A 21,978-nucleotide genomic window follows, 5' to 3' on the forward strand; every position below is an offset into this window, starting at 1 on the left:
GGACAGCCACAACTACACGCACAGAGAACCAGAAGATGCAAGTTCTTCACTCGAGGGTGAGCCCAGAGATCTACACCCTCATCGAGGATGCGGACAATTTCGAGGCCGTGATGGCCCTTGTGGTGGTATGGATATGAGCACTGCCATTGGTGCAGAGCACTGACTTCCCATTGGCTCTGGCTGGTCATGTGCCTCTCGTCCGATTGGTTGGGACTAGTCATGTGACTGCTCTCCAATTGGTTGAGAGGCAAGTAGGCCCCGCCTCCGAGGGGGGTATAAGTACCCAGAGTTCCCGGCGGTCGGCCATTCTCTGCAGTTGACCACCGAGCTAACAACTAGCTGATTAAAGCCACAGTTCGGATCCTAATTGTGTCTTGAGTCGAATTGATGGTACATCAGCCCTGTTGAAAGGACACTATATTCACCCAGTAAACCAGGTCCAGGCCCGACATCTGCTAGCGACTAGGCGACAAATCTCTGCGGAATCGCTGGATGAATTCCACCGTGCGCTCCTGGTATTAGGTAGGAACTGTGACTGCCCGCAAGTTTCAGCCAGCGACCATATAGAACTTTTAATCCACGACGCATTCGTTGCAGGTATGCTGTCCTCCCAAATCCGCCAGCGGTTGCTGGAGAAAGAGACACTTGGCCTTAAGGAGGCACGGGCCCTTGCTAGCTCCCTGGATGTGGCCTCCCGAAATGCCCGCGGGTATGTCCCGACCGCGCGGCATCCCCTTGGGCAACGTGGAACCCCTGTACGGCCGACCCCGATGCATCCCCCATGCCCCCACAAGCTTGCGCCGCGTGGCTATCAGGCAACCCCGGGGAGGCCCGCTGTTATTTTTGCGGGCAAGCTAAGCACCCCTGGCAGCGCTGCCCGGCCCGCTCCTCTACCTGCAAAGTGTGCGGCAAAAAGGGCCATTTCATGGCAGTATGCCAGGCCCGGGCGGTCGCCGCGGTCCCCGGGGGCGAACCGGAACCGCCACCACAACTCTCTCCACGAGCCAGCGGGCACCACCATCTTCCTTTTCCCGAGCCACGTGCGGGCCCCGGGCACCGCCACCTTGTCCCCCAGAGACCACCTGTGATTCATAGGCACTGCCATCTTGCACACCCCCAGCCATGTGCTACCAGTGGGCTCCGCCATCTTGGCTGGAGTCTCAGGACCCCGATTCGGACGACCACACATCGCCCGAAGAAAACCTCCAGCTTTTGCCACGAATTGCCTCGGTGACCCTGGACCAGTCTCGGCCCCGAACGCTCACGACCGTGACGATGACCGTGCTCATCAATGGGCACAAAACATCCTGCCTGATCTCCGGGAGCACAGAGAGCTTCATACTCCCCAACACAGTAAGGCGCTGTTCTCTTCCCATCCACCCAGTTAACCAAAGAATCTCCCTGGCCTCCGGGTCACACTCTGTATAGATCAAAGGGTTCTGTGTAGCGAACCTCACGGTCCAGGGAAGGGAATAAAAAAATTTCCAGCTCTACGTCCTCCCTCACCTCTGTGCTGCCACGCTACCGAGGGTTAGATTTCCAATGTAACCTCCAGAGTTTAACTTTTAAATTCGGCGGCCCTATGCCCCCCTCACTGTCTGCAGCCTCACAACCCTCAAGGTCGATCCGCCTTCCTTTTTTGCGAACCTCACCCCGGATTGCAAACCCGTCACCACCAGGAGCAGACACCGATCCTACAGTGCCCAGGACCGGACCTTCATTAGGTCGGAAGTCCAGCGGTTACTGAAGGAAGGTATTACCGAGGCTAGCAACCGTCCCTGGAGAGCTCAAGTAGTGGTTGTAAAGACCGGGGAGAAGCATAAGATGGTCATAGATTATAGTCAGACCATCAACAGGTATACGCAGCTCGTCGCGTAACCTCTCCCCTGCATATCTGATCTGGTCAATCAGATTGCACAATACAAGGTCTTTTCCACGGTGGATTTAAAATCTGCCTACCATCAGCTCCCCATCCGCCCTAGCGACCGCCAATACACTGCATTTGAAGCAGATGGGCGGCTCTACCACTTCGTAAGGGTTCCCTTCGGTGTCACAAATGGAGTCTCGGTCTTCCAACGGGAGATGGACCGAATCGTTGACCGGTACGGTTTGTGGGCCACGTTTCCGTATCTCGATAACATCACCATCTGCGGCCACGACCAGCAGGACCATGACACCAACCTCCACCAACCTCGTAAATTCCTCCATACCGCAAAAATCCTTAATCTAACCTACAACAAGAACAAATGTGTGTTCAGCACCGACCGTCTAGCCATCCTCGGCTACATAGTGCATGATGGAGTTATAGGCCCAGATCCCGAACGCATGCGCCCCCTCATGGAGTTTCCCCTCCTTCACTGCTCCAAGGCCCTGAAACGCTGCCTGAGATTTTTTTCATATTATGCCCAGTGGGTCCCCAATTATGCGGACAAGGCCCGCCCACTAATTCAATCCACAGTTTTTCCCCTGTCGGCAGAGGCCCGCCAGGCCTTCAGCCGCATCATAGTGGACAATGCAAAGGCCACAATGCACGCAATCGATGAATCCCTTCCCTTCCAAGTTGAGAACAACGTGTCCAACGTAGCTCTGACAGCCACCCGCAACCAAGTGGGCAGACCCGTGGCCTTCTTCTCACACACCCTCCACGCTTCAGACATCCGCCATTCCTCCGTTGAAAAGGAGGCCCAAGCCATAGTAGAAGCTGTGCAGCATTGGAGGCATTACCTGGCCGGCAGGAGATTCACTTTCCTCACTGACTAATGGTCGGTTGCTTTCATGTTCGATAATGCACAGCGGGGCAAGATAAAGAACGATAAGATCTTACGGTGGAGGATCGAGATCTCCACCTACAACTTTTTTGAACAGTACAGCACAGAACAGGCCCTTCGGCCCTCGATGTTGTGCCGAGCAATGATCACCCTACTTAAACCCACGTAACCCGTATACCCGTAACCCAACAATTAACCTTACACTACGGGCAATTTAGCATGGCCAATCCACCTAACCCGCACATCTTTGGACTGTGGGAGGAAACCGGAGCACCCGGAGGAAACCCACGCACACACGGGGAGGACGTGCAGACTCCACACAGACAGTGACCCAGCCGGGAATCGAACCTGGGACCCTGGAGCTGTGAAGCATTGATGCTAACCACCATGCTACCGTGAGGCCCACCAAACTATGAGATCTTGTATCATCCCGGGAAGCTAAACGAGCCTCCTGATGCCCTATCCCGCGACTCATGTGCCAACGCACAAGTGGACCGACTCCGCACCCTCCACGAGGACCTATGCCACCCGGGGGTCACTCGATTCTTCCATTTCATCAAGACCCGCAACCTGCCCTACTGCATTGAGGAGGTCAAGACCGCCACCAGGAACTGCCAAATCGGCGCCGGAGTGCAAGCCGCACTTCTACAAGCCAGAGAAAGCGCACCTGATAAAGGCTTCCCGTCTTTGAACGCCTTGAACGCCTCAGTATGGACTTCAAAGGGCCCCTCCCCTCCACTGACCGCAACATGTACTTCCTGAACGTGATTGACGAGTACTCCCGGTTCCCATTCGCCATCCCCTGCCCCGACATGACCGCAACCACTGTCATAAAAGCCCTCCACAGCATCTTTACACTGTTCGGTTTCCCCACCTACATACACAGCGATCGGGGGTCCTCCTTTATGAGCGACTGCGTCAATTCCTGCTCAGCAAGGGCATTGCCTCCAGCAGGACGACCAGTTACAACCCCCGGGGAAACGGACAGGTAGAGAGGGAGAACGGAACAGTCTGGAAGACCGTCCTACTGGCCCTACAGTCCAGGAATCTCCCAGTCTCCCGCTGGCAGGAGGTTCTTCCTGATCCTCTCCGCTCCATCCGATCACTGCTGTGTACCACGCCCAACCAAACACCTCACGAATGTCTCCTTGTCTTCCCTAGGATGTCCTTCTCCGGGACCTCACTCCCAACCTGGCTGGCAGCTCCTGGACCCATCCAGCTTTGCAAACACGTGCGGGCGCACAAGTCGGACCCATTGGTCGAGAGGGTCCACCTCCTTCACGCTAACCCTCAATATGCCTACGTGGCGTACCCCGATGGCCGACAGGGTACGGTCTCCCTACGGGACCTGCCGCCCGCTGGATCCCACCCACACCCCCACCACCAACCCAACCCTCCCACCCACCTGTGCACCCCACGGCCGCCCCCTTCCCAGGTGGATCGGTCCTCCCACTGGTCCCATCCAGGGGTGATGAAGCTGCCGAAGAAGCCAAAGCCATGATACCGGAGCCACGGATGCCCGAGTCGGCGCCTGCGTCATCGCCGAAACAGCAACAATCGCAGAGGACGACCAGGGCCCCCGATCGACTAATTGCTTCATTTCGAATGTAAATAAAGACTGTAAATAGTTGCGACATGTAACAAGGCAAAACACTGTTCTAATATATACCAGGCACCACCATAACCTCAACCTCTACCACTGTATAACGCGAGACCACCACCCCCACCGGACTCTTTTTTTTTAACAGGGGGTGAATTTTGTAGTCGGTATTAGGGGTATTACGGTACCCAGGTTGATGCTGTAAGACCATTGGAGTGGGAGGTGCCTGAGACAGCAATATCATTGGTGAAGCCTGCCTGCTGGTTCTGCTCAGTAAGGCGGGGTATAAGAGCCTGTGTCCCCCTAGCAGCTGCATTCTGTACCTGCGCTGCTGGGGCAAACATACAGTCCAAAAAAGCCTTCAATTGTTGGCGAATCTCGCTTCTGCAGTCATTGATCGAGCAGCAAGGTGTGACTGTGGCCATGAGTCAGACATTGTCTAACGATTTGGAGCTCAGAGCTCATCGCAGAGCAGGTTGTCATCATCCTCCATGGCATCGACCACACCTGCTTCCACAAGCAACTGTTGAGCCCAGCCCATTGTGCCGCAGGTGGATGTGTAATGGAGGGGTGTTGTGCATGCGGTTGTGTGGGAGCTAAGGGTGGTGGGGGAGGAGGTGCATCTCATGGGTGTTGTGGGAGGTGGGGGTGCGGGGTGGTGAGGTGGTGCAGTACAATGGTGTCAGTGCCCCTGCTCAACAAACCCCTACCCCCTAATTGGTGAAACGTGTGGTGATCAACGCCACACGTGCTCGCTGGTCCTGGCAGTGGCGCCGTGTAGCCTCCCGTCCATACCCGGCCCCTATGTCGCGTCGATTGCCCCCCCCCCACCCCCCCATCCTCCACACCTGGAGAGGCGTGGTCTTCCTCAAGCTCCTCCTGCCCCTCTGCCACCCCCTCCTCCAGCACATTGTCTCTCTGCTGGGCTATGCTGTGCAGGACGCAGCAGACCACAACCATGCGGCCGATACTCTCTGAGGGGTACTGGAGGGCCCCTCCAGAGCAGTCCAGGCACCTGAAGTGCATCTTCAGCAGGCCAAAGCACCTCTCAACTACACCTCTGTTGGCATAATGGGCCTCATTGTAGCGGTTCTCCGCATTGGTCTGTGACCTCCGTATAGGCGTCAACAGCCACGACCGCAATGGGTAACCCTTGTCGCCCAGCAACCAGCTCCTCAGTCGGGGGGATGTCCCCCGAACATGGCGAGGATGAACGATTGTGCCAGGATAAAAGAGTCATGCACACTGTCTGGGTAACGGGCGCAGACGTGCAGGATCTTCATGCGGTGGTCACAGACCACCTGAGTGTTCATGGAGTGGGCCCCCTTCCTGTTCATGAACCCGCCCTGTTATCCGCTGGTGGCCGCATTGCGCCCTGCACCCCATCAATCACCCCCTAGACATGGGTATCCTGGCCACGGCAGCGATGCCCGCTGCCCGGGCATCCTGGTGGGTGCAGTCCACAGGGAATTGGATGTAGCAGTCCGCGATGATGTACAGGCATCTGTCACAGCACGGATGCATGTGAGATGCCGGATAGGTCCCCACTCGGCAACTGGAACGATCCCTTGGCATAAACATTCAGGGGCACCGTCACCTTGACGACCACCGGGAGAGCATGTCCTCCCCCCGTTCCACGCAGTGCCAGGTGTGCCATCAGGTGGCAGATATGGGCGACAGTTTTCCAGCTCATCCGGAGTCTCCTCCTGCATGCCCTGTACGTGAGGTCCTGGTAGGACATGCGGCGCCAGTAAACACGAGGCCTCATCGAGCGCCTCTGGCGCCTTGACACCACCACCTCCTCCTCCTCGTCCTCATCGGTATCGCCATCCTGTGCCTCTCTTTCGCCGTTGTCCTCCTCGTCCTGCGCCTGCACGATGCTGCCACAGGGATGCATGCAGGGCAGCGGCCCCCGCCACGGCGGCCAACATCACTGGCTGGTTCCCAAACATTATGATCTGCATGGGGTGGGGGTGCACGACCCCCTCCACAACCAGGTGCCATGGGCTACATGGCAGCTCTGGTTGGCAGTTTGTGCCCCTGCCAAGCATGCCCCCCACCCTCGGTGCCCCAACTTCTGGTGCCCATCCCTCCTGCAAGTGCCACTGTTGAATGGCACTGCCCTCACTGCGGCCCTGGACCTACCCACTAGTGGGTGCCGCCGGCTGGAAGGGCCCACCACCTGCATAACCGGAGGCCTTGCACTCAGCCAGTACCTGGGGTCGGTGCCCATCAGCCTGGTAGAAAGTAAGCATGACCTCGGGTCACGTCGTCGGGACTTCGGCCCATCTGGGCCACCGTATCGCCGGGAGCCTGGAGAATCGCTCATCGGACCACCTCAGGCGATTCTCTGGGCCGCACCACACTATTCATGACTACGGCGGTTTTGCTTCTTTGGAGAATTGCAAAACGGCGTCGGACCGACTTTGCGCGACTTTGATTCTCCGAACTGACGCGGGCTCAGAGAATCCTGCCCCTGATACCTGGACCCGGAGAATTGAGATAAGAGGAGAGATGAAAAATAAACTAAGTTTGTCTTTACATAGAATTTACAGTGCAGATGGAGGCCATTCGGCCCATCGAGTCTGCACCGGCTCTTTGGAAAGAGCACCCTACCCAAGGTCAACACCTCCACCCTATCCCCACAACCCAGTAACCCCACCCAACACTAAGGGCAATTTTGGACACTAAGGGCAATTTATCATGGCCAATCCACCTAACCCGCACATCTTTGGACTGTGGGAGGAAACCGGAGCACCCGGAGGAAACCCACGCACACAGACAGTGACCCAAGCCGGAATTGAACCTGGGACCCTGGAGCTGTGAAGCGATTGTGCTATTCACAATGCTACCGTGCTGCCTTCCTTGGAATTTAGAAAGTTGAGGGGCTGATTTTATCGAAGTTCTCAAGATACTAAGGCAATCAGTCGGGAAGATTGGTAGAAACTATTTCTGCCAGTTGGGGAGTCTGGACCTGGGGGCACATTGAAACACATTGGAGCCAAATCTATCAGGAGTGAAATTAGAAAACATCTGGAGATACAGGGCGACAGAAATTTGGAACTTTCTTCGACAAATGGTAATTGATGCTCGATCAAGTGTTATTTTCAAAACTGTAATTGATAAATATTTGTTAGTCAAAGATGTCAAGGTATATGAGACCATGTTTGTGGAGATAGGTTGCCGGTCAGCCTTGATCCAATTGAATGTTGGAACTAGCTCAAGGCATTAAGTGACTTTTCCTAAAATGTATCCATTTAGTTTGTAGCATGAATGGCATTCTAAGCAAGTCCAGCATTAGCATATTCTTGATCAAATGACAGACATAGACATAGACATAGAACATACAGTGCAGAAAGAGGCCATTAGGCCCATCGAGTCGGCACCGACCCACTTAAGCCCTCACTTGCACCCTATCCCCGTAACCCAATAACCCCTCCTGACCATTTTTGGTCATAAGGGCAATTTAGCATGGCCAATCCACCTAACCTTCACGTCTTTGGACTGTGGGAGGAAACTGGAGCACCCGGAGGAAACCCACGCACACACGGGGAGAATGTGCAGACTCCGCAGTCAGTGACCCAGCAGGGAATCGAATCTGGAACACTGGCGTTATGAAGCCACAGTGCTAATCACTTGTGCTCTCATTTATATAGCACTTTGATGACTAAGGATGGCTCAAAGTGTTTTCCAGCCGATTAAGTTATGTTAAAGTGTATAGTCACTGCTGTAATGTAGGCAAATGGCTGCCAAAACTTTATATTGCTTGAGGGATAAATATTGACCAACAAACCAGGGAAAACTTCTCTTGTCTTCTTTGAAATAGTCCCATGGATTCTCCCATGTCCACCAAAGGTGACACACGTGGCCTCAGTTTACCATCTTATCCAAAGCACACCAGACAGTGCAGCAATCATGAACTCAGAAAGTTTCAATTTTGGAGTTAACAGACGCTTAGAAGCTCTGTCCTCCTACTGTTTACCACTGATGGGTTTAAGCATGACAACTGTGGAGATGTGCACTGAAAGTTGCTTCCTGACTTCAAACCTTAAAGCATTGTTCCTCTGTTCGACCCAGGTGGTGAGTGACAACTTTGGCAGGCAGGCATTGGTGTGGTAAGGCACTCCTTCTCCTCCGATGCTGCCTAACTTCCCAGACACCCACTGGTTCTTGCTCATTCACGGAGTGCTGGTGTGAGGGAAATCATGCCAGGTGAGAAATCAACCCTGGAAGCATTAACCAGAATTCCACATACTGAAAACTAAATCTTGAAGCCAAGCTTTCTGCCAGTGTTTTTTTCAATACGCACAATATCAGCGTGATCCTTTAAACCACTGCTGTTTTCAGGTGTTGCCTGATGAACATAAATCTTTTGATCTCTTCATGTGGGCTTTCCGATTGTGGAACTGTTTCAGAGAAGTGTTCTTCTGGTTAATACTTAACCCAACACCACCAAACATCTAATTGATATTGGTGGGAGCTTGCTGTGCATATCTTTGATTGTTGTGTCTCCTAACTGTCAGTATCAACCATCTATTCAACACCCCTTCCTTATCAATTTTGCATCCTTCTAGGGACAGTTTCCTCGTCAAGATAGTATCTACCTGCTTGGTGAAGACGAATGCAAAGCATTATTTTAATACCTCAGCCATGCCTCCAGCCTTCATGTTTGGATTCCCTTCTAGGTCCCTAATAGGCCCTACTCCTCTTATTTCCACACTTTTACCATTCATATGCTGATAGAAGATTTGAGAATTCTCAGCAAACTCCCCTGCTCTCACCACCTTCCATCAGCACATTGGAAGGATTTAACAGGATGGTAATCAACCTGTTTGAAGCACATTATGAATTCACCTTCCATGGCCATCAAGTCCTGTAATGGGATTTGAATAAGAGTATCTGCCCCAGAGGTGTGTGCAGATCTACCGCACCACAAGATCTCCACCTCATCACAAGATCTCCACCTCATTCGAAGATACAAGTTCAGATCCCAACCTGGTAGTATATCAACTGAATTCATTGAGCTAATTATCGTAGAGTCATAGAATTTACAGTGCAGAAGGAGGCCATTCGACCTATCGAGTCTGCACCGGCCCTTGGAAAGAGCACCCTACTTAAGCCCACCCCATCCCCTTGACCCCACCTATATACACGGAATAAAAGTTGTTATCAGTTATGATGACCAGGAGGTTATTAGACTGGTGTTAAAACCCATCTGATTCAGTAGTGCATTTTAGGCAAGGAAATCTGCCCTCCCTACTTGGTCTGGCCTGTATCTGACTTCAGACCCACAGCAATGAAATAGCTGAGCAAGTTGCTAGAGCAGTTCACTGCCACCTTCGCAAGAGCAATGAGGGGTAGACAATAAGTGCTGCCCTTGCCAATGACGACCATATTCTGGGAATAAATAAATCAAAGAAAGTCACTTATGGGACATGAACATGAGATTTTAATTGCTGAGATCACTTGCTGAAACCTCCCAAAGAAGAAATGCAGAGGTTCTGTATTAATGGAGTTAAAGCATTGTTATGGCAAACGATAAGACCTGTGAAAGTTCAACCCTAAAGATCACACCCATGCCCATGGCATTCGAGGAAATATCGTATGACAGTAGGCACAAATGCGATAAAGATCTGATATTACAGAGTGATTTTTCTTTCCAAAGCAGGAAATACTCATGCCCAGGGGAGGAAGAAAGAGAAAAGGTTGGGGTTGCCGGCAAGTTGGGGGAGGGGGGGGGGGGTGCAGAAATCCAAATCTGCCATCTAATTCCTGCTGGCCGCCATTTTGAGCAGCTGAGAAAGATGGCGGGTTAAGACCTGACAGCTGCGCCATGAAGATGAGTGCTGAGGTCTCCACACTGCTGCCTACTTCAGTTTCTGAAGACTATGTGAACCATGTCAGGGCCAGAGGAGTTTGTGAAACATGGGGAAGGCTCCTCAGGAGTTGGGAACCTTTTGGCAGTAGACATTGCTGAGCCTAATAGGCTCACTTCAACAGCAGCAATTTGCATTTATACAGTGCTTTCAACCATCTGGGGTGCTTTGTGGTGGGGGCCAGACATGAACTCCATTCATCTTGGGACCCCTCCCGAGCTTCTGGGAGAATGATTGTTTCCAACAACTCAGTTTATCTCAGCCATTGCAACAGCTTGCATTTATATACCATCTTTAGCATAGTGAAACATCCCAAGGTGCATCTGAGGAGTGGAACTGGGTAAAAGGTCCCAGTAAGCCACATGAAATTAGAAGAGGTGGCCAAGAATGGTGTCAAAGGGGTAGGTTTTAAAGGGTGACAGAGAGGAATAGAAGTAGAGAGAGAGAGTCTAGAGCAGGGGTGGGCAAACTACGGCCCGCGGGCCGCATGCGGCCCGCCAAAGGAATTTCTGCGGCCCACCAAGTCATTAAAAAAAAAAATTTTGTTTGAAAAATATTTTTTAAAAAAAAAAATTTTTTTTTTTAAAGGTTAATGGGTGGGGGGGCTGTTGGGTTACTTACTGGTATAGGGTGGATACGTTGACTTGAGTAGGGTGATCATTGCTTGGCACAAAGTCGAGGGCCGAAGGGCCTGTTCTGTGCTGTACTGTTCTATGTTCTATATGAGGCGCCCAGAATCATAACCGGGTGAAGTAATTATTTTACTTAATATACTATGCGGCCCTTTGTGAATTGTGAATTTCTGAATGCGGCCCTTGCACGGAAAAGTTTGCCCACCCCTGGTCTAGAGAGAGTCAAGGGAAGGTAGTGGCATACTGATGTTGGCATTAGGCTAGTAATCAAGCGAGCCAGGGTAATTCTCTGGGGCCTGGGTTTTAATCTCACCAGGGCAGATGGGTGAAATTTTAAATCCGGAAGTAAATGATGACTATGAAGCCATTGTCAATTGTTTAAAAAAAACCCAATCTGGTTCACTAATATCCTTCAGGGAAGGAAAGAAATCTGTCGTCCTTACCGTGCCTGGCCTACATGTGACTCCAGCCCCGCAGTTGACTCTGAAATGCACTCAGGGATAACCAGTGATGCCACATCCCAAGAACGATTAAGACAAAAGAATGTTGGGACAAAGGAAATCAAGAATGTGCAAGAGCACAGACATTCCCAAGGTTGGAGGAGGTTACAGAGATTCTCCGGTGCGTGTCTGCCCCGCAGCTAGCGAGGACGCAGAATTTGGCACTCCGCCGAATCTCCCATTCCTGCTTCAGCAGGACCGGAGAATCCCGCTGTTGTGAACGGATGAGAATCCTGCCCAGCGAGAGGTGAGGCCCTGGAAGGATTTGAAAACAAGGATGGGAACTTTAAAATCCAGGCATTACTAAGTAGGCCAGGAGCCTCAGCCAGCTGTGATGGGAGAAGCAGACCTGGGGTAAGTTATGATATGGGCAGCAAACTTTGGGATGAGCTCTAGTTAATGGTGGATGGCCCAGAGAGTGCTGGGAAGTCTTTATTTAGTAACAGAAAGTGACCAGTTTTCAAACAGTTCGAAGCCAATGCTTCAAACCCATAAAAAGTTTAACCATGGCAACCAACTAAAATTCAGGAAAAAGAAGATCAAGTCATCTGCTCCCCAAGAGCACAGACGTCAAGAACTTTGATTGATGTGGTTTTGGATGTGGAATATTGCTCATATACACTTGTTGAAATGATGTGGTGCGATTCTTGTTCTATGGCCAGCCACTTCTGTTGCTGTTTGTTTCAATTTAACAACCATAAATTGACAGCAAACATGAACTGGGAGTGTCCATTATGTTGGTGGTTTGCCAGCAATGCATTTTGCATTGAAGCCAATGTAATGCATCGCTGTTATTTTCTATTGTGAATTCTATTATAGAGATCAGATCAAAGTACACATTCAGGCCGTATTTACTCAGCTCATGGTTCCAACTTGCCCGTAAGTGTTTCACGGTTACATACATTTGATGAGCTTCTTCACCATTGGTTGACAACCCTCCAGGGTTTCCCTGGTCTCCAAGGATTAAAGGTGAAAAATTCTTTAAACATTATTTTTGAGTGGGCAGCACGGTGGCTCAGTAGGTTAGCACTGCTGCCTCACGGCGCTGAGGTCCCAGGTTCGATCCCGGCTCTGGGTCACTGTCCGTGTGGAGTTTGCACATTCTCCCCGTGTTTGCGTGGGTTTCGCCCCCACAACCCAAAGATTTGCAAAGTAGGTGGATTGAACACGCTAAATTGCCCCTTAATTGGAAAAAATTAATTGGGTACTCTAAATTAAAACATTTTTTTTTAAAAATGCATTATTTTTGAGTGAGGGGGTCAAGGTTTGTGAGCTGCCCACACCCATTGAGATGGGACACATATAAATCTCATTGTGTCAAGTGGGACTCATGCTGCTGGCTATCTGAGTACTCAGCAGGAGGGCCAAGCTGTGTGCATTGATGGCACATAGTGCAGGTAGCTGACTCCTCTTCTCGACAGGTAACTCCACTGAAAGGCAACCTGCTCCCCTTGAAGGGGAGCTGCACTCATTGGACAGACACTGCGGCAGACTGTCCGGATTGACACTGGCTGCACGTCTGAGATGTAATCCTAGAACGTTAGGGAAGGGAGAATGCTCCTAGGCTCACATTAAAGTGTTGGAGGCTTTCATGGTGGCTACCAACATGCAAATAAATTTACATTATGTTTACCGTTAGCTTTCTCTGCGTCATTTTATATGGTATGATGGGCAAGATGCTGATGGTGTTGCCACCATGTCTTGCTGCAGCCATGCCAGGAGGAAGGGGTAATTCAGGAGCACCCGGAGGAAACCCATGCAGACACAGGGAGAACGTGCAGGCTCCACACAGACAGTGCCGGAATCCTTGACGTTGTGAAGTAACAGTGCTAACCGCTGTGCTAGACATAGAATCCCTACAGTGCAGAAGAAGGCCATTCGGCCTATCAAATCTACATCGACCCTTTGAAAGAGCACTCTACCTAGACTCACTCCCCTGCCCTGTATCTGTAACTCCACCTAACCTGCACATCTTTGGACTGTGGAAGGGAATCAGAGCACCTAGAGGAAAACCACGTAGACACAGGGAGAATGTGCAAGCTCCACAAAGTCAGCCAAGGCCGGAATTGAACCCGGGTCTGTGGCGCTGAGGGGCAGCAGTGCTAACCACAGTGCCCCCATGCTGCTAGGGTGGGACTTGAACCTGCAGATTTTGGCTCAGAAACAGAGACGCCAACTGAGCCGTAAGGCCACCTGACATTAGGCATGCACATATATGAAATGAAACTTCTGATTCTTATGATTATTACATTAACTTTTTCCAGATAGTCTGATTAACCATTCACGTACAACAATTCGCAATGTCATTGTGCCTTCAATGCAGTAAAACATTCCAAAAGGCTTCACAATAACATTATCAAACAAGATTTAACACTGCGCCACATAAGGAGACATTAAGGCAGGTGAACAAAAGCATCACCAAAGGGATAGGGTATGTATGACTTGCAAAACCCAGATCCGAAGAATTAGAAAGTAATTAGGTATTTTGAAATTTGAATTAACCTAAGAGAGATGCTATTCAAAATCATACGAAACAGTGACTGGAATAAAAAACAGAAACTGCTAGAAATACTCAGCATGTTTGGCAGCAGCTATGGATCTAACATTTCGGGAAAATGAGTTGGAAAATGTGACATTAAATTCTCGCAAGATGTGCCTGTAAAATGTGAAGGTCTAGAAATATATTTTTGTTTGTATATTCTTACTTGTAGCCCTGAGTCATCTCTGATTTCATAATGTTATAAAATACAAATATAAATGAAACCAGCCCAAGAGGACAATTATATTTAGCCTTCTGTTCAAAGGAAAACACCAACTTTTTCCATCTTGGGCTGACTAGACTGTTACCAAAGGAAGAGTTACAAAATATCCTGTTTTGGTTTTTCCTCACAAATTTATAGACTTAATTTTAGACCACTTGGAAATAGATGTTAAAGTGATATCATTCAGCAATAATCTTCCTTCCTCATAAATAAAAGCAAATTGCTGCGGAAGCTGGAATCTGAACCCAAAGAGAAAATTCTGGAAAATCTCTGCAGGTCTGGCAGCATCTGTAGGGAGAGAAAAGAGCTAACGTTTCGAGTCCAGATGACCAAGGCTTTGTCAAAGGGTCATCTGGATTCAAAACTTTCGCTCTTTTCTCTCCCTACAGATGCTGCCAGACCTGCTGAGATTTTCCAGCATTATTGGATACTTTATTTGCCTACTTTCCTGTCTTGGGCTGATGTTTATTGCCACAGCAGGAGTCCCAATGTCAGTTGGAAAACTTGGGAGCTGTCCTGTCGCATTTTCCACCCCTCAGGCAATTAACTAACTACGGCTGTTGGGAGTCGAGCTTATATATCAACTGGTATTAAAAATGCAGCTATTTCTAATAATTTATGATGCATACTCACAAATACATTGTGGATTATATCACACAACAATGTTTTTGAAGCAAATGACATTGCGAATAATAATGTAACATTGATAATGATACATATGTGGTACATAATTGTACTGTTTTTTCCTCCCATGGGCACCTGCAGTACTCACATGAAACACTGGTTGGGAACCTCTGCCTCTGTATATATTCTATTGTTAGAGGGTGGGCTTGCATTTCTGTCAACTTTTACATCTCTTGAACAATCTAAACTATAATCTGTCAGTCATACCTGGCCTTCAAATTCTGATGATCTGGCCCATGAAGGGGATATAACTCTTTTTCCAACTCTATTTGTTACACAATTGGTATTCTTAACCTTCGTTTTGCAAAAGGTAATTCTTGACAATGTTGTCTAATGGGTGGATAAATCCTCAATCAGGATAGCAAGACCTGTTTGTGCCTGCAACTAGAGATATGTTTAGATTAATGAAACATTTATGTTTAGCATTATAACTAGCCTCTGAGGCTCCATAGCGTGCACCAAAACTGCCACAAAGAGGCTTTGTTATGCTTCTGGAAAGATCCTGAACTTTCATCATTCTGCAATTTCACCTCCTTTCCATTTTAAAAGAATAAATATTTCAGCTTTAAAATGTTTATACACTATTTTAAGTACATATTCGGGCATCACGGTAGCAAAGTGGTTAGCACTGTTGCTTCACAGCTCCAGGGACCCAGGTTTGATACCCTACTTGCGACAAGAACAAAGATTATTTATTATTGACTAGCTGCCGCAGAGGCTTCCGTCCCTGTAAAAGACAGGAGCACTCCCCCCACCACCACCCCCCGACCCCACAAGAGCTGACTGCCAATCAGAGGGCAGGCAGCTCGTCAATCCCTGCAGCACCACCGAGTGGAGGCCATTGCTGGAACTGCACCTGGCTTTGAGCAACATGATGAACCAAAGTAAATGGGGTGATGTTCTCGGGGCCAGTTAGGCAAACCCCAGCGAATAGGGGATCGGTTGGTGAGAGCTTCGGAGGGGGGGGGGGTGGGGGGGGGGGGTGGGGGGGGGGGGGGGGGAAGCTGTTTATGCACAGGACAGACTCTGGAGGGCTCCATGAGCCACAGGCTGCCTTAGTAGGAGCCCCACCCCAACCTCCAAGCCTGCAATGAGGCCACCAGGTGTTACTAGACAGTTTTCCGACATAGCTGGTGGCCACCAACCGCTGGTAAAATGCCAGCTCCAGCGTGAAGAAGCCCTTAACTAGCCCTTAATTGTCCACTTCACGTCCTTACTTTGCCCCTGAACGAGAAAGCCGTCCTGACATCCTCCCCTTTGACATAATCGCATGGATTCTGAAAGGTGACAAGTTTTCCACTCCCGCCATCGATTTTGACTCTTCGTCCTGCACTGCTCCCCATTGCCGGGTACCTTTGCACTGTTAACACTCTCCTTTTCCTGTTGTCAAGTTAGTTTCAAATCCAATTTGCCTTTTATTGTACCAGAATCTTATGGGAACAATTACAGTATGTTCTCAAATGCCTTTTGTGTATTCAATTCCTCCACACTATCAGTATGAAGAACTCCAGTAGATTGGTGACTTGTAAAAATATGACTTATTTTAAGGACATGGAGAACCATTACATTTTATCAAGTTTTCCTTCAAAGAACAATTTGTCACGTCATAGGGATTTTATCTTCAGGGAAATTAACACAACAGTTACAGCAACACTTTATATTCATACAGCACCTTTGATGTACAGAAATGGTTAAGGTTCTTCACAGATGAATATAAAATCACAGATAAAGAGACTGAAGTGGGATCAATGAAATTATTTTATTCAGATTGATATTAAAATGTGCCTCAATAGCTTTAGAATAGGCAAATGAAGTTATCTTACTAGGCATGATAGGAAATTTAGAGAATGCTATAGGCCTGTTAAGTTCCTTGGCCAAAGATAGTTCCAGAGGCAGCTAGCCCAGCAATTGTAACACAAACAGCTTTCATAGACATTCATTTCTGAACAGTATAAAAAGGAGTTAAGGGTGAAGGCCATACACAAAACTGAGTGGTGAGGTAATCGGAACATCAGTGATAGAATAGCATGGTTGGTTAAGAAATGAATGAGGAAGTTCATGATGAAAAGTAGGAAGAAAGGTTGGGCGCAATTTAATGGAAATGAAGAGTCCTGTATCGAGCGTGTTTAGCCGGGTGTTTCCTGGCACTGACAGCTAAAAAACGGACTCTGCCTCTTTTCTGGGCCTCGTCAAAGGACGCTTCACCGAGGCCGCACTCAATCCTGTTTCCTTCACTAACGAACTCTTGTTCGCCAGTGCAGGAATAGATCAAAGTGGTGCCCTGATCTCTACCCCCCCCCCCCTCCCCCCCTCCCCAACCGCATCCTCTGGAACCCACCAACATCCCAACTCACCAATGAGGGGGTAATCGAGCTGCCACATCACATCTTATGAGGGAAGGGCACCCCGGGCCCAATGACTGGCAAGGGCATGATGCCACCTGGGCACCTTGACATTGTCTGCCTGGCAATGCCCCTGTTAGCACAACCTGGGCATCATGGTGGCTCTGCCAGGTTGCCTGGCAGGCATCGGTGAGTGCCAGGGGTACCAACCTGCCCAGAGCCTCACCACTCAGGGGCCCCCAGTCGCCTGACCCCCCCCCCCCCCCCCCCCCCCCGCCTCCCATCCTCCCTCAAGTGCTGGTATGCCTGGTTCACATTTGTGGAAATCAGTGCTAAACGGCGCCCACTTGGGGTCTCCGTGGTGAGGCCGTTAGGTGCCGGGCACTGGATAGATCCGACGTAGAAATATTCAGTTGAGACTAACTGCTCACTTGAGCCTGGGTTCCGACCTCAATGGGCGGGATCCAAATCGAGATGCTTTGCAAGGTCTTGTTAGATCTCATGAGGCATGACGAGGCAGGTAAATCTCATGAGGGACGTCTTGCAAGATATACCAGCCTCGTCGCGTCCCGAGTTGGGCGTGACGAGACAGATAGATCACACCCAAGAACTATAAATATGTGCTTTAAACCCTGTATCATTGAAAGAGGCACCTGACAGAATCTGGATCTCCATCTCCAGCATATGCGTGTAACCCTTTTACTTGAACGATCACAAATTTGGAGTGGTTGTTTTTACCACAACAAGATATTCGGTCAAATGACCAAAGGGTTAGTGAAAGAGGTAGGACTTCAGTAATGTCTTAAAGGAGCAATGTTGGGTAGAGAGGTGTAGAGAGGCTATTCCAGAGCTTAGGACCCAGGCAGCTGAAGACATGACCACTATCAGGAGAGCAATTAAAACCGGGGATGGTCAAGAGGCCCGATTTGGAGAGATGCAGACGTTTCAGAGGGATGTGGGGCTGGAGGAGATTACAGATTAGTGAGGGGTGAGGTCATGGAAGAACTTTTACATCAAAACATTTCTGAATCCATCCACCATTTCATGAGGAAAAAGCACAAAGATGTGCTTAAATGTTGACCATTTAGGCTGGTCATTTAATTTCAAACCCTAAACAGTGGCTTTAATCAGGGGGATTTCATTCCATGTGTCAAGGCAGATGTTTAAGCAGTTTCCGGAGATGAGTATTACTGCAAATAGAGACATGTTGCTGAAGCTTTTTATCTTGCACTCCTCAGGACAAATGCTTGCAACAATTCATACTACAGGAGAAAGGATGCCAACCAGTCAGCATCTTTTTCCCCCATAGTATAAATTGTTGTCTGATCATTTGAAATTCGGCGTTCTGGCATTTGTCCCAATGAGTGAAAGGCTTCAATAACTTCTCTCTCTCTTTTTCAGCAATTTCCACAGATGGGATGGGGTGAAGCCAGTGAAATCTGGTCGGAGCCTTTTAGAATACTTAAGGGCTGTTGAAAACTGAGAAAAGGTCACAAATGTTTGTAAATTAGACCACAGAGAGCTAGAAAAATAACTGTGCGGTGAAAGTGTTCCATTGGCTCCGTTTCTTATGCTGATCTCATTCTCTTTCCATAATTTGTCCCATCTGAAAAATCAAAGCTGGAGAAAGGAAATGACTGCCCGCTGAAACAATATGAAACAACAGGCTTTGCAGTTTTACTGCTTTCTCAGTTCTCAGTGTGAATTTTCCAGTATTCTGGATATTGGAAACATTCTGGGATTGGGATAGCTTGATCTTGGTATCGGACAAAGCTCGGCACAACATCGAGGGCCGAAGGGCCTGTACTGTGCTGTACTGTTCTATGTTCTATGTTTATGTTAAAGGATTAGGGTATCTTCCCCACTAAATAGCATCAAGACAGAAGCAAATGCAAAATGTGAAAGAGGCCTTTGGATCCATTGAGTCCACAATGTGCAATCAAGTCGATCATAGATTATATTTGGAGATTGACTTCCAACTTTCCACCATGTGTAAAATGAGCATTACAGGTGTTCAGTCTGTAATAGAAACCAATTGTAACATTGCGTTTGTGGGCTGGTACAGGCTGATTATCTCTTGTCCTCCTAGTAAAGGTGTGGGCCCTTAGAGCCCACTCTGATTCCTCCCCTTCCTCATCCTGCTCCTCCCATCTCCTTCCTACTTCCTCCTGTCCCCTCTGCTGCTCCTCCTCACCTTCCTTCTTCTCCTCCTCATCCACCCCTTCCTTCTGCTTCTCCCATTCCTCTTGCTCCTTTCCTCCCTCTCTCTGCCCGAACTCTTCCGGTTCTTTCCCCTCCCCTTCCTGCTGCTCTTCCTGCATTCTGGAACTCATTTGGGGTATATAGTAACTGCCCAGTGTATAATCTGGAGCTTGAGGGTTCAAACCCTACCATAGCAAGTTGTGATGCTGAACTTAATAAAAGATTGGGATTGTATTTCCTTGAATCCATTTATTCGGCACCCCATCCACCAACTTAACCATTCGCTCCATCCATCACGATGCACAATGACAGCAGTGTGTGTACCATATGCAAAATCCACTGCAGCAACTCACAAAGTCTCTGTAGGCAGTACCTTCCAAACCCATAACCCTCACCACCTAGACCAGAAAAGGCAGCACTCAGATCGAAACACCACCATTTGCAAGTTCCCCTCCACACCACACACCAACCTGACATGGAACTATATGACCATTTTTTACTGGGTTAAAATCCTGGAACACCCTCCCTAACAGCAGAGTGGGTGTACCTCCACCACACGGATTGCAGCGGTTCAAGAAGGTGGCTCTGTCGTATTGCAAGGCTGACACAGGAGCTCTTTGATCAAGTTTTATTGATATGTGCACATGGTGGGCAAAGCCAGTGGGAATCACTAGGATTACTCTGAATTATCTTAGCAAGCAGAAACATTTATAGCTTGATTTAACCAATAGAATTAACAGATACATTTTAAGCCTTTAATTGATTGTCGCCTACGCCAATAATATCACAGTTAAACTGTAATTTTTGACCAATGAAAGGACAGTAATGCTAGCCAATAGAAAGCGATAGAAAACGGGACAGTTGGACCAATAGAAACACTAGCTCCTTCTATCCTTCTTTTGTATACTTATCTCCCTTCCTGCCTAGGAGGTTAGGGTGGTTTACAGAAAAGCCCACCCTTGTTACAGCCACTTCCATCATTCTGTCTCCACAAACTTGCGTCATTCACTAAGAACTAGTTTATTATGGATTCCATTCTAACTCATGTCCTTCATTTCTCCAGGACACGTGAATGTCATACAAGGTAGCACGGCAGCACGGTAGCATTGTGGATAGCACAATCGCTTCACAGCTCCAGGGTCCCAGGTTCGATTCCGGCTTGGGTCACTGTCTGTGCGGAGTCTGCACATCCTCCCCGTGTGTGCATGGGTTTCCTCCGGGTGCTCCGGTTTCCTCCCACAGTCCAAAGATGTGCAAGTTAGGTAGATTGGACATGATAAATTGCCCTTAGTGTCAAAACTGCCCTTAGTGTTGGGTGGGGTTACTGGGTTATGGGGATAGGGTGGTGGTGTTAACCTTGGGTAGGGTGCTCTTTCCAGGAGCCGGTGCAGACTCGATGGGCCGAATGGCCTCCTTCTGCACTGTAAATTCTATAACTCATGACCCTTGCTCAGAAACAGTATATCATGGATTCCACAGCTCACCTTCTCAAGGGCAATTAGGGACGGGCAATAAACGCTGGCCTAGCCAACGACAACTATATTACATGAACAAATAATAATACAAAGATTAGGCGTGAACAAATAGGGGCGATTAAAATGATGGAAGAATTTGATAGGACGGAACCTATTTCCTCTGGTAGGGGAGTCAACAACAACAACATAAGGATATAACATAGAAAGTAGAGCAAGGCTGGACAGGGTTGATATCAGGAAACATTTCTTCAAGCAAATGATTCTGGAAACCAGGCACACTTCTTCCAAACATGTTTTTGAGGCCTGGGGAGTCACTTGGAAACTTTAAAACTGAGATTGATGGACTATTGTTAGGCAAGGATGTTCAGGATTACAGAATCAATATAGGGAGTGGAGTCCAGACACAGCACTAAGTAGTTGATGGAATTGGGCTGAGGGTCTACCCCTCTTCCTATGACCCCATAAGGTATGAGTTTGGATCCGAAATGGCCATGAAGGCTATTGGGTTGTAGAAAACGACTAATATTCATGGATGTGAAGCCAAGGATTTTACTGACCCTCCAGAGACCGGTTGAGAGGTGATAGGTGTGTAGGGAGGGGGGGACAGATCCGGTTGGGTCAGCTCACCAACACCATCCCTGTTTTACTGACACCCATGCTACCCATCACAAGGAGGAGAGCGGCTGATTTATATACAGAATGATACTATTCAGGGCCATTCTACATTGGGCAGAAGGGGGGGACAGGGAGGGGGCCAGCTAAATGGAAACATCCTCCCAGCGCCAGCCTAATGTAAAAGCCCCATTGTGCCAAAGAAGAAGGGTCTGTGGGAAGGAGAGGCAGCACCCACGCACCACCACCCACCCCCAGGGAAGAGGCTTCCTCTTTGACATTCAGCATAGTGATGCTTCCTTTTATTTTACTTCCCTGGCCTAACTCCTGAGGTTTCCTGCCTGCCTCAATCAGTAGTAGCCACCTCTCCAAGTGGCACTGCTGAGGTCTCTGAGCTGCCAGTCCTCTGCTTCGACTGGCAGCAGAGTGGCCCACAGGCAGCCATTTAGGAGACTGCATTTGGCAGGCACAGGTTCGGGACCTGATTTAAAAAAAAAATCCTGATATCTGGGTCCCAATGCCCCC

Source organism: Scyliorhinus canicula, chromosome 20 (genome assembly GCF_902713615.1).
Source record: "Scyliorhinus canicula chromosome 20, sScyCan1.1, whole genome shotgun sequence".
Classification (NCBI taxonomy): domain Eukaryota; kingdom Metazoa; phylum Chordata; class Chondrichthyes; order Carcharhiniformes; family Scyliorhinidae; genus Scyliorhinus; species Scyliorhinus canicula.